This window comes from Chelonoidis abingdonii, chromosome 1 (genome assembly GCF_003597395.2).
Source record: "Chelonoidis abingdonii isolate Lonesome George chromosome 1, CheloAbing_2.0, whole genome shotgun sequence".
In the NCBI taxonomy this organism is placed as follows: domain Eukaryota; kingdom Metazoa; phylum Chordata; order Testudines; family Testudinidae; genus Chelonoidis; species Chelonoidis abingdonii.
In genome coordinates this window covers 369,436,931-369,447,588 of record NC_133769.1, presented here as the reverse complement: position 1 = coordinate 369,447,588, position 10,658 = coordinate 369,436,931, and positions in this window count along the sequence as shown.

The following is a 10,658-nucleotide window of genomic DNA, read 5'->3' as shown; positions in this document are numbered from 1 at the left end:
GAGCTTCTTGTGACTGTAGACTTAGATTCCTGTGTCTTCTGAAAACTTTCCTTTCCTTTGCCCTTTTCTTTGGGACCCAGACTTTTTGCTGAAACTTTGTAAACTGGGCCATTCACCTGAGTTTCTCAGCTTGATTCCAGGTTGAAGGCCAAGGGTTGTGTAAGCTGGCCTTTTCCACACTGTTCACCAGCAGATGGTCTAAGATAGGCCCTCTGTCTGTCATTCCTTTGTTTGACATTAGACCATTTCTACCTCAATGGATCACAAACGGGTCCAGTGGCTGCACTGAGCCATTGTGGTCCCCGTTGGTTTAAAACCCTCTCAGACATCAGTTCTTCCCTTTCACTCTCATGCCGAGACACCCCATCTGTCGCAGCACCACATGTGGGTCACGGGGTTTCCAAGCGCTGTCATGGGAGGCTGTGGTAAGTGCTTTTCTATAACAATGTCAGGTGTTCTCTGTTTAACCCCTCACAAGCCCCATCTTACAGTTTTGAGAATCCGAGCACTTGTATGTTTTATACTTCAGTCTCACTGTGAGGCGGGCAGGTATTTCACCGTGCGAGGTCAGAGACAGCCAATGGTTGTCCATGGTCAACATGGCAAGGAATCAAACCTGACTGTCCTGAGTCGCAGGCAGTGCCGATCTCATGGCCAGGCTTCCACCTCTGGGGTGAGGAGTGGGTGGATTTCTCTGCTGCACAGCGAGTGCACCTTCGCTGCAGAAGCAGGGCTGGCAAGGAGCCGTTAAAGGGTTGATTCACTGGCGTGTTCTCCCCCTGCCTTACAGTGGTTGAGAGCGCTGGGGGCTGACTACTTTGCGCAGTGGTAGCTTTCGAGTGACAGCTCACTTCTGGCAAGTCCTGTGTTGGGGCCATGCAGGTGCCCTCTGGCCTGAGGGCCCTGCGTAGCACTGCCTTCCCTCCAGAGTCCTTGCTTGCTACTCGCCTGGTACTAAAAAGAGCCCCTGTATGGTTGCATTTGTCAGTCTTTTCTTAAACAGGGCCTCTCCCTCGTGTGGCCCTCCTCTTTTACTCAGCCCTTCCCAGCTATTTGGGGGGCGCTTGGTTCAGGCTTCTGTGACACCCTGCTGCTTTTCCTGTGAGACCCGCCCCATCCATCTCTTCCCCGTGGGCTTTCCCCCTATCTCCATTTTCCCTTGATGCCCCTCCGTTGCTGGGATCGCTGGTGGAAGATACCGGAGCCAGGCTTGAGGGGACGATCCCACTTCTGGAGTGTGCCTTGGGGGACCAGGGGCACGGTGGAGGCTTTATTGGCCTCGATACTGTTCAGGCGCTGTGGAGGTTTGTGCTCTCAGTGGGCTCTGCTCCTCGGACACATTCCTGGCCCGTATTGCTTCTGGCGTGGAGGGTGTGCGTTGGGGGAAGAAGAGGTTACGAGTGGGGCTCTTGGAAGGAGGTGGAGCAGTGTCTGAGGGGGCCGAGGCTCCTGCCTTTTCCTCTTTTTTTTTGGAAAGGTTGGTCACCTGCCGTGATGGTTCTGGGTGAGTTGGCCGTCTGCTGTGCCTGTGGCAGGAGTGAGTTCCTTCATCTTTTTATTGCTGGGAGCCGAAATGGAGGTGAGGAGGAGGGACCTGCGCCTGAGGTCGCTGCCGAGGACTGATGTGTGCTTATCTCACTCGCATGCGCTTCTGCTTGTTCTCTGAGGTCCTGCATTATCTGTCTTGACTGACTCCTAGTCACAACCTGTGAAAGTGTGGGGAAGAGTGAGTGTCTCTTGCCCTTGCATAGCCTGTCTCGCTCCTGCCCGTCTGGATCCAGTACCAGGTAGTGCTAGGAAGGCAGCTGTGAAGCAAGGAAGCTCTGCCACATTTTTTCTGGCGTGAATGTTTTACCAGAGACCAGGCGTGTTGCGGGGCAGGGAAACATTCACTCCTTCTCTTTTTACTGTATCGGGAGGTTCTGGGTCTGAGCAGTTCACTTGATCATGGTTTCTTTTGACAACTCCACCGTCCCTATGGCTGCTCAACGAACAAGTTTTGTAATGTTGTTTCCTGTTGGTCTCCTTCCAGTGCCTGCCTCCCTCCCAGCCCTTACAGTTGTCCAGGTCTTAGCTCCTCTGACTGTTCTATGTGGTCCAGTCTAGCGCATATTGTTGGCTGTAGGGTCTGTGATGGACGGTGGCAGTATTTATGTCGTCGCCTGTTCTGGTATGGCGCAGGAGTGATGACTCTCCGTTCCTTCGACCTGGGTATCCTTGCCCGAAGGTTTTGCTTTTCATTGCTGTACAGGGGTACAACAGGGAGGAACAGCGGGGATGTAGCCGAGAGATTCTGAAGCAAGGGGAGCGCCTCCCCAATTGTCTTGTAACACGACAGCCGATTTTGGTGTGTGAGAGAAGGATGGCGCACGGTGGGCCAGGTGTTTCCGGCCTGAGACCATCCGCTGGGATGTGTCGTCAGATGTTTTGGGATTCTTCACATAAGGGGAGATGGCAGCGTCACACCATCAAGAGGCCACAGCAACTTTCTATTTTCTGGATAGCTGAACACATTCATGACCTCTGTGTTTATTGCCGTGAATGGTTAGGAATTGGACTGACATTTGGATTGCTTAGGGAATAGGGATGGAGCATTTATGTCCCCTTTTAAACACACCAGTCCATTCTGCTATTCTTTGCAGTGGTTCAAGTGGGCATTTTAGCGGTCGGAGCGATTGAAGATGGTCAAGGCTCATCAACGCGCCAAGAGGATTCAATGCATTCAATCGGATGAGAAAGTTGGAAACGGTGGCTGTCTTCCTTAGAGTTACACAGAGTACCCGGCTGTCATATGGGATATCGATAAAAGGGTCTTGCTACCAACAATGGAAAGGAAAATGTACATGGCGCTCTGCAGGCTGGACTCTGTTTTATTGAAAAGAAATGACTGGAATTTCCTACTATTATAACAATCGACGTAGGAAGGGGCAGGAGTCCGTAGAATTGCAAGTCTGTCCTGCCAGTATCCCGGTGTAGAGGAACTGCAGAGTGACGTTCCGTGTCATTGAGCTGATTATGGACTGCGCAGGTCCATGTGATTTTGAACTTTCCTTCCTAAAGGAAAAAGGACGGAGGACTGGATGCTTTAGAAGATCTTTCATGCTCTAGTGCAAGTCTTTAGGGATCCAAGGAGCTAGGGAGATTACGCAAAAACTTAGTCTTAAATTTACATGCAGATAGGCATTGCCGAGATGGATCACACCCGTATACCATGGAGCCTAGTATCCAGTGGCCAGTTCTGATCCTTCAGAGGAAGTGGAGACACCTGCATAGATGCTTGAAATATCTGCACTCCCAATGTTGTGTGCAAGTCAGGAAGTTTAGATCTGATTGAAGAGTTTTTGAACTACTCTCTACTCTAATTGTATTTTCAGGTTATCTGTTAAAACTCTCATTGAATGCTGCTAAACTCTTGCCCATTGTGTCTTGTGGCTGAGAGTTCCACAGTCTGTTTCGCGATGTGATTTTACAACTGTGACTTTCACAGACACACTTTCTGGCCCTTTCACTTCTTTATGTGGTCCATTGTTTATGAGTGTGTGTAAACACCTGGCAAACACATGCAAAAACATGTAGTTGTATTTATCTGTCCACTCTAATTTAAGGTTTCACATGCCAGTAATGCATTTTAACATTTTTAGAAGGTCTCTTTCTAGAAGTCTATAACATATAACTAAACTATTGTTGTATGTAAAGTAACTAAGGTTTTTCAAATGTTTAAGATGATTTGTTTAAAATTAAAGTAAAATGCAGATCTCCCCAGATAGACTGGACAGTGTGAGTGCCACTGAAAATCAGCTTGAGTGCCACCTTTGGCACACATGCCATAGGTTGCCTAACCCATCCTACAGCCTTCTCTTCATCCTCACAGGACCTTGCTGAAGGCTCTAGAATCTCTCTGCTGTAGATATCCCTTAGAGTTCCTGGGCTACCGGCATCTCTTCTCACTCTCTGATCTCTCCCCATGCCATGGTCTGTAGATATTTGGCAAGTGACAAGCTGACATAGACAGTTCCTTCCGTTGGGTGGATGTGAGGATAATGACACATATGGATATACAGTGAAAACACTAGGTTTACACTATTATCCTTAAGCAAGGAAATAACTTGAGTGTGCAAGTTGCGTCAGCCATTCTCATGTAAGCAGTAGTGGATTCAAATTATATACAACTGCTCTTACACTCCCCTTTCCTGCACCTCAGCTCTACTCTCCTGAAACACAGACCAGGGGTCCTGTTCTCTCATGTCTGTTTGGAAAGTCTTGCACATTTATTGCAAAGGGAATGTGTTCATGATCCTGAATGTAGGTGTTAGAAACAGCTACTTGTCAGTTATGAGGTGGTAGAATAATATAACTCTTCGCTGAACAAAAGATTAATAGCACAAAGCCATTGCAAACAGTATGTTGATCACTTCTGAAACACTTTCTAAAGCAAAAGGAATTAAGAAGTTAAGATACCAATGCTCTTTCCTGGAAATATTCCAACTACTCTCCTGTTGGCTTTTGATACACCGGCATGTCACGAACGTTTGGTTTGTAATAATATTAGAATTAAAAGTTTTGTCATAACATTTACAAGTCTGTATTTTAGTAAACACATGTCCACCATTTATTTCCCCTCTGCATGTATCATGTATGATTACGTGCTTTGTGGGTGGGTGGTGTATGTGTGCAGTAGGCGCAAGGAGCTCCTGGCCCTCAGAGACCACGTACGGTCTTTGGAGGCGAGGGTGGCAGAACTGGAGGATCTAAGACAGGCAGAGAGGTATGTTGATCAGGCTTTCTGGGACACCGTAGAATTGTCCCACCTCCGCTCAAACAGTCTGTGTGCTGTTAAAGAGGAAGAAAGGCCCAGGGAAGCAGAGCAGTCACTGGGAGCAGAAGGAAACCTTCCCGTAGTTGGGAACCTCCTTCCAGAAGGTGCTGGGGTTGCCTCTCGCATTGAGGTTACCTCTCTGGGGGAAAGAAATCTAGTTGCTAGGAAAAGACAGGTATTAGTAATGAGAGATTCGATCATTAGAAATGTAGATAGCTGGGTTTGTGATGACCAGGAGAACCGTATGGTGACTTGCCTGCGTGGTGCGAAGGCTGCGGATCTCTCGAGGCATCTAGACAGACTCATGTGTAGTGCTGGGGAGGAGCCGGTGGTCGTGGTACATGTAGGTACCAATGATATAGGGAAGGGTAGGAGAGATGTATTGGAAGACAAATTTAGGCTGCTAGGGAAGAGACTGAAATCCAGGACCTCTATGGCGGCATTCTCAGAAATGGTCACAGTTCCACGCGCAGGGCCAGGTAGGCAGGCAGAGCTTCAGAGTCTCAATACATGAATGAGACGATAGTGTAGAGAGGAGGGGTTTACGTTCATTAGGAAGAACTGGGGAAACTTTGTGGGTCATGGGGGGAGCCCTATACGGAGAGAATGGGGCTCCCACTAAAACAAAGTGGAACCACACTGCTGGCCACTAAACATTAAAAAGGTTTGCATAGTAGAGCAGTTTTTAAACTAGGAGATGGGGAAAAGCCGACTGCTGCAGAGGAGAATGGTGGATCGGACAGGCGACTTCTCTTAGGGCGAGAGTCTAATGATAGAGAATGTCCACTTGATAGTCAGGAGCAGAAGATGGAAGAGGATAATGTAAGGGCCAGATCAGATGATAAACAGTTACACATAAAAAAAATCTGGCACATCAAGAAAAGGGCAGACACCAAAAACAGGGCAAATTTTTAAAGTGCTTGTACACAAATGCTAAAAGTCTAAATAAAAGACGGGTGAACTAAAAGAGTGCCTTGTGATAAAGGAGGAATTGCGTAATAATGGCATCACAGAAACCTTGGTGGACTGAGAGCAATCAATGGGACACAGTCATCCGGGGTACAAAATATATCGGAAGGACAGAACAGGTCGTGCGGGGAGGGGGGGAGAGTAGCACTATATGTGAAAGAAAATGTAGATTCAAATGAAGTAAAAATCTTAAGTGAATCCACAGTTCCACAGAATCTCTAATGATAGATATTTCATGCTATAATAAATATATAACATTAGGGATCTAATATTGACTGGGAACATTTCACTTTATAAAATTTCTCAATACTTTAAATGACTGCTTCATGGAGCAGCTGGTACGGGAACCCACAAGAGGAGAGGCTACTCTAGATTTAATCCTGAATGGAGCGCAGGAGCTGGTCCAAGAGGTAACTATAGTAGGACTGCTTGGAAATAGTGACCATAATACAAAGCATTCAACATTCCTGTGCTGGAAAGAGCATCTCAACAGACCAACACTGTGGCATTTATTTTCAAAAGAGGGAACTATAAAAAAATGAGAGGGTTAGTTAAACAGAAGTTAAAAGGTACAGTGACTAAAGTGAAATCCCTGCAAGCTGCATGGGCGCTTTTTAAAGACACCATAATAGAAGCCCAACTTCAATGTATACCCCAAAATAAGAAACACAGTAAAAGAACTAAAAAAAAGCCACCGTTGCTTAACAACCATGTAAAAGAGGTAGTGAGAGGTAAAAAGACTTCCTTTAAAAATTGAAATTCAAAACCTAGTGAGGCAAATAGAAAGGAGCATAAACACTGCCAAATGAAGTGCAAGAAAAGCCAAAGAGGAGATTGAAGAATGGCTAGCCAATAACTCTAAAGGTAATAACAAAATGTTTTTTTAAGTACATCAGAAGCAGGAAGCCTGCTAAACAACCAGCGAGGCCCCTTGATGATTGAGATATGAAAGGAGCGCTTAAAGATGATAAAGTCATTGCAGAGAAACTAAATGCATTCTTTGCTTCAGCATTCACGGCTGAGGATGTTAGGGAGATTACCAAACCTGAACCGGTTTTTGTAGGTGACAAACCTGAGGAACTGTCAAAGATTGAAGTGTCACTAGAGGAGGTTTTGGAATTAATTGATAAACTCAACATTAACAAGCATTAACAAGTCACTGGGACCAGATGGTATTCACCCAAGAGTTCTGAAAGAACTCAAATGTGAAGTTGCGGAACTCTTAACTAAGATTTGTAACCTGTCCTTTAAATCGGCTTCGGTACCTAATGGCTGGAAGTTAGTTAATGTAACACCAATATTTAAAAAGGGCTCTAAAGGTGATCCTGGCAATTACAGACCGGTAAGTCTAATGTCGGTATCGGGCAAATTAGTTGAAAAATAGTTAAGAATAAAATTGTCAGACACATAGAAAAACATAAACTGTTGAGCAATAGTCAACATGGTTTCTGTAAAGGGAAATCGTGTCTTACTAATCTATTAGAGTTCACTGAAGGGGTCAACAAACATATGGGACAAGGGGGATGCCAGGACATGAGTGTACTTACGATTTCCAGAAAGCCTTGACAGTCCCTACCAAAGGTTTAAATAAATTAAGTTGTCATTGGATAATAGGAAGTTCTTCATAGACTGAGAACTGGTTACAAAGACAGACAAAGAGGTTGGAATATGTTGGTAAAATTCTCGAATGGAGAGATGTAACTAGTGGTGTCCCCAAGGGTTTCAAGTTTAGACCAAATCCTATTCAATTAGAATAAATTGAATTTCTGAGAAGAGGGGTAACAGTGAAGTTGGCAAATTTGCAGATGTATTAAAACTTCAAGATAGTTAAGAACAAAGAGCACAGTACTGTGAAGAACTTCAGAAAGATCTTCACAAAACTAATGATTTGTGCAACAAAATGGGAGAAATGAAATTGTAATGTGGGCGCTAAATGTAAGTAATGCACATTGGAAAAAAATTAACCCCAAATATACATACATATGATGGGTCTACTTTAGCTACAACGAGTCAGGCAAATGATCTCGGAAATCAAGTACCGTGAACACAGTTCTCTGAACGATGTCCACACAGAGTGCAGAGGAGGTCAAAAATAGCAAAAAAGGAGTTTAGGAATCATATAAAAGGAGGATAGAGAATAAGATGAGAATATCTATTGCTTTATATTAAATCATGGTCACGGCCACATCTTTAATACTGGTGTATTACAGATGTGGTCTCCTACCCCAAAAAAAGAATTCTGACTAGAAAGAAAAGGTTCAGAAAGAGCAACTTAAATGATTAGGGGTTTGAGGTGTCAGTCCCATATGTAGGAAGATTATAAAGAGGCTAGGGCTCTTCAGCTTTGGAAAAGAGGAGACTAGGAAAAGGTATGAAAGGTGTATAAAGCGATGAGATGATGTGTGGAAGAGAAAGTAGATAAGGAAAAGTATTGTACTTATCCAATAATAGAAAACTAGGGTCAAACAAATGAAATTAATTATACGGCAGCAGGTTAAAATAAATAAAAATGTCTTCTTCACGCAGCCATAGTCAAACTTGTGAACTCCTTACTGAGGAGGGTGGGAAGGCTAGACTATAACAAACGTTAAAAAGAGGAACTGGATTAAATCTCATGGTTGGTAAGTTCATAAATGCTATTTTAGCCAGGATGGGTAAGGATGGTGTTACTAGCCTGTGCAGAAGGATGTGAGATGTGGATGCAGGGAGAGATTCTTGATCATTGCCTGTTAGTACGCACTTAGACCTGGCTTTGGCCAGTGTCTGTAAGAAGATACTGGGCTAGGATGGAATGTGGTATCTGACCAGTACAGCCGCTTATGTTCTATGTTCTGTGTGCAAGGGAAAAAAGCACAAGCCCAATGTTACTGAGGGTTTAATTTTAATTGCCTGCTAGAAAGAGAAGCTGGGACACAAAAAGCTAGAAGGAGCTCGGCGGGAATAGAGCCCAAGCAGAGATAGACTTCTGCCAGCAGTTAGTTCTCTTAATCTTGCCATTCCTATAATGGGCTGACTCCACGCGTGGAATACTTTGTAGGGTAAAGATACCCTAGATAGGAAGGTTGCAGGCCATCTTCAAAATCAATGAGTGAAAATCAGAAACTCGACCGGCGCCAGACTCACTTGTTCCAATCAGATTGCCCGCTCTGAGCTGAATTCATGTTAGAGTTTTTAAATGGAAATTCTTATTTTCAAGTAAGCAGGTTTACATCACTCAGAACCCAATTACTGAATTATTTTGGGGGTGTGCAGGGGACCAGCACATCATCTGGACGAGGAGGCACATAGGGGCTACCACAGGATATCAGCACAATGCAAGTCTTTCACTGGAACCTAACTGCAATGTGTAATGTGTAAGAAATAAATGCACAAGCACTCTGAAAGGAGAGAAAATTAAGACAGCTGCGTTTATGATTGTCAGAGTGAAGTTTCAGCCGTGAGTGACGACAGCTAGGGTCTCATGTGCACTGACCCTGTCTCTAAAGTGGTAAGCAGAGCGGGATGGCTTATCTATGTTATGAATATAGATATTCTGACCTGTCCTGCAAGGGTCTTACTTTACGAATTTAGGTGTATTCTTATTTCACTTAGCAGTATAGAGGCATAAAAGAATCCAACAAAAATACTGTCTCGTGCCAAGTGCCCTTCTCTAACTGTGATAGGTAAGGCCGTCAGTAAGATGTAATTTACACAGCATAAAGTGAAGTGTTGATCACATCCAACATTCCAAAACTAGTAGTAATAAGGTGCTATTGGGCATTGAGGGGAACCAGTGCTACTCTAGATATCCTATTCACCTCAGAGAAAGGGGTAGAGTCAGAAGAGTAAAAGGAAACTTCAGTTAATTCCATCCTCGTCTGCCAAGAACTCACTTATCAATTAGAAACAGACTTGGAACTCTCATGTTCTGTACAGATGTAGTGTGAAATCTAACTTCTGATATTGTTTGTATGTTTATTGCCATGGTCTCTGTAAGGTTCTGTAACTTTTCTTCTGCTGTATAATTAATTTTGTGAAGTGTAAACACGAAAGAAGGTCGTGGAATTATAATGGAATGATAAAATACACCCAGTACAATATGTTCAGGATGGTAGTTAAATCTCAGTAAATATTAGTTAAGGATAGCTACAGCGAACTCAGGCTTTACTGTTTTAGTCTGCAGTCCAGTCAGAAGTGGGAGGGAATGGAACTGGACAGGGATGGGGAATTGGATATGTTACTAAGGAAATGGAGAAATGGATGGACAACAGAGAACGGACACAGGAAAGGCTCTGTGTGTCCAAGAGCTGGGAAAGGGGGACACTAAGAAAGAAAAGAAGACCATGGCTTGTTGGAAGTTTACCCCAATCAACATTTGACTATGGTGTGTGCCTTTGGACTTCAGGTATTGTTCGCTCTTTGTCATGCAAGACAGACCAGGAAAGATGAAATGTGAAGGAATAAAGCCTCCTGAATCTGGTGGCGTGAATATGTGAGTTTGGAAAAGAATTCAGGCCTTCTGGGATCATGTTGCAGAGGCCACACGCCCGCCAGCGTACCCCGGCAGCCCTAAATGGTTACTTTACAGCTGTGGGATCGCCACTCCTTATTGGGGCAGGAGGAATAAAATGTGTCCCTTATTTATGTGAATAGAACTATGAATGTTATGCCAAGGATCTCCCTCTATCATGAACAAAATAACTCTGCTGACTGGGGAATGGTTCCAAAATCATGTGAATGAGAGAGTGAGGGGAAAAGTGGGTCAGTCGATGGTAAATGGGTACCTTTTGAGGTTGGAATGTAATCTGCAACCTGATTTTTCTCTTCCCCAATGTTGAAAGCAGAGTATTAACTTTGATTTTCTTAGGAGTAAGCTAAAGCAGTGGAATTCAAC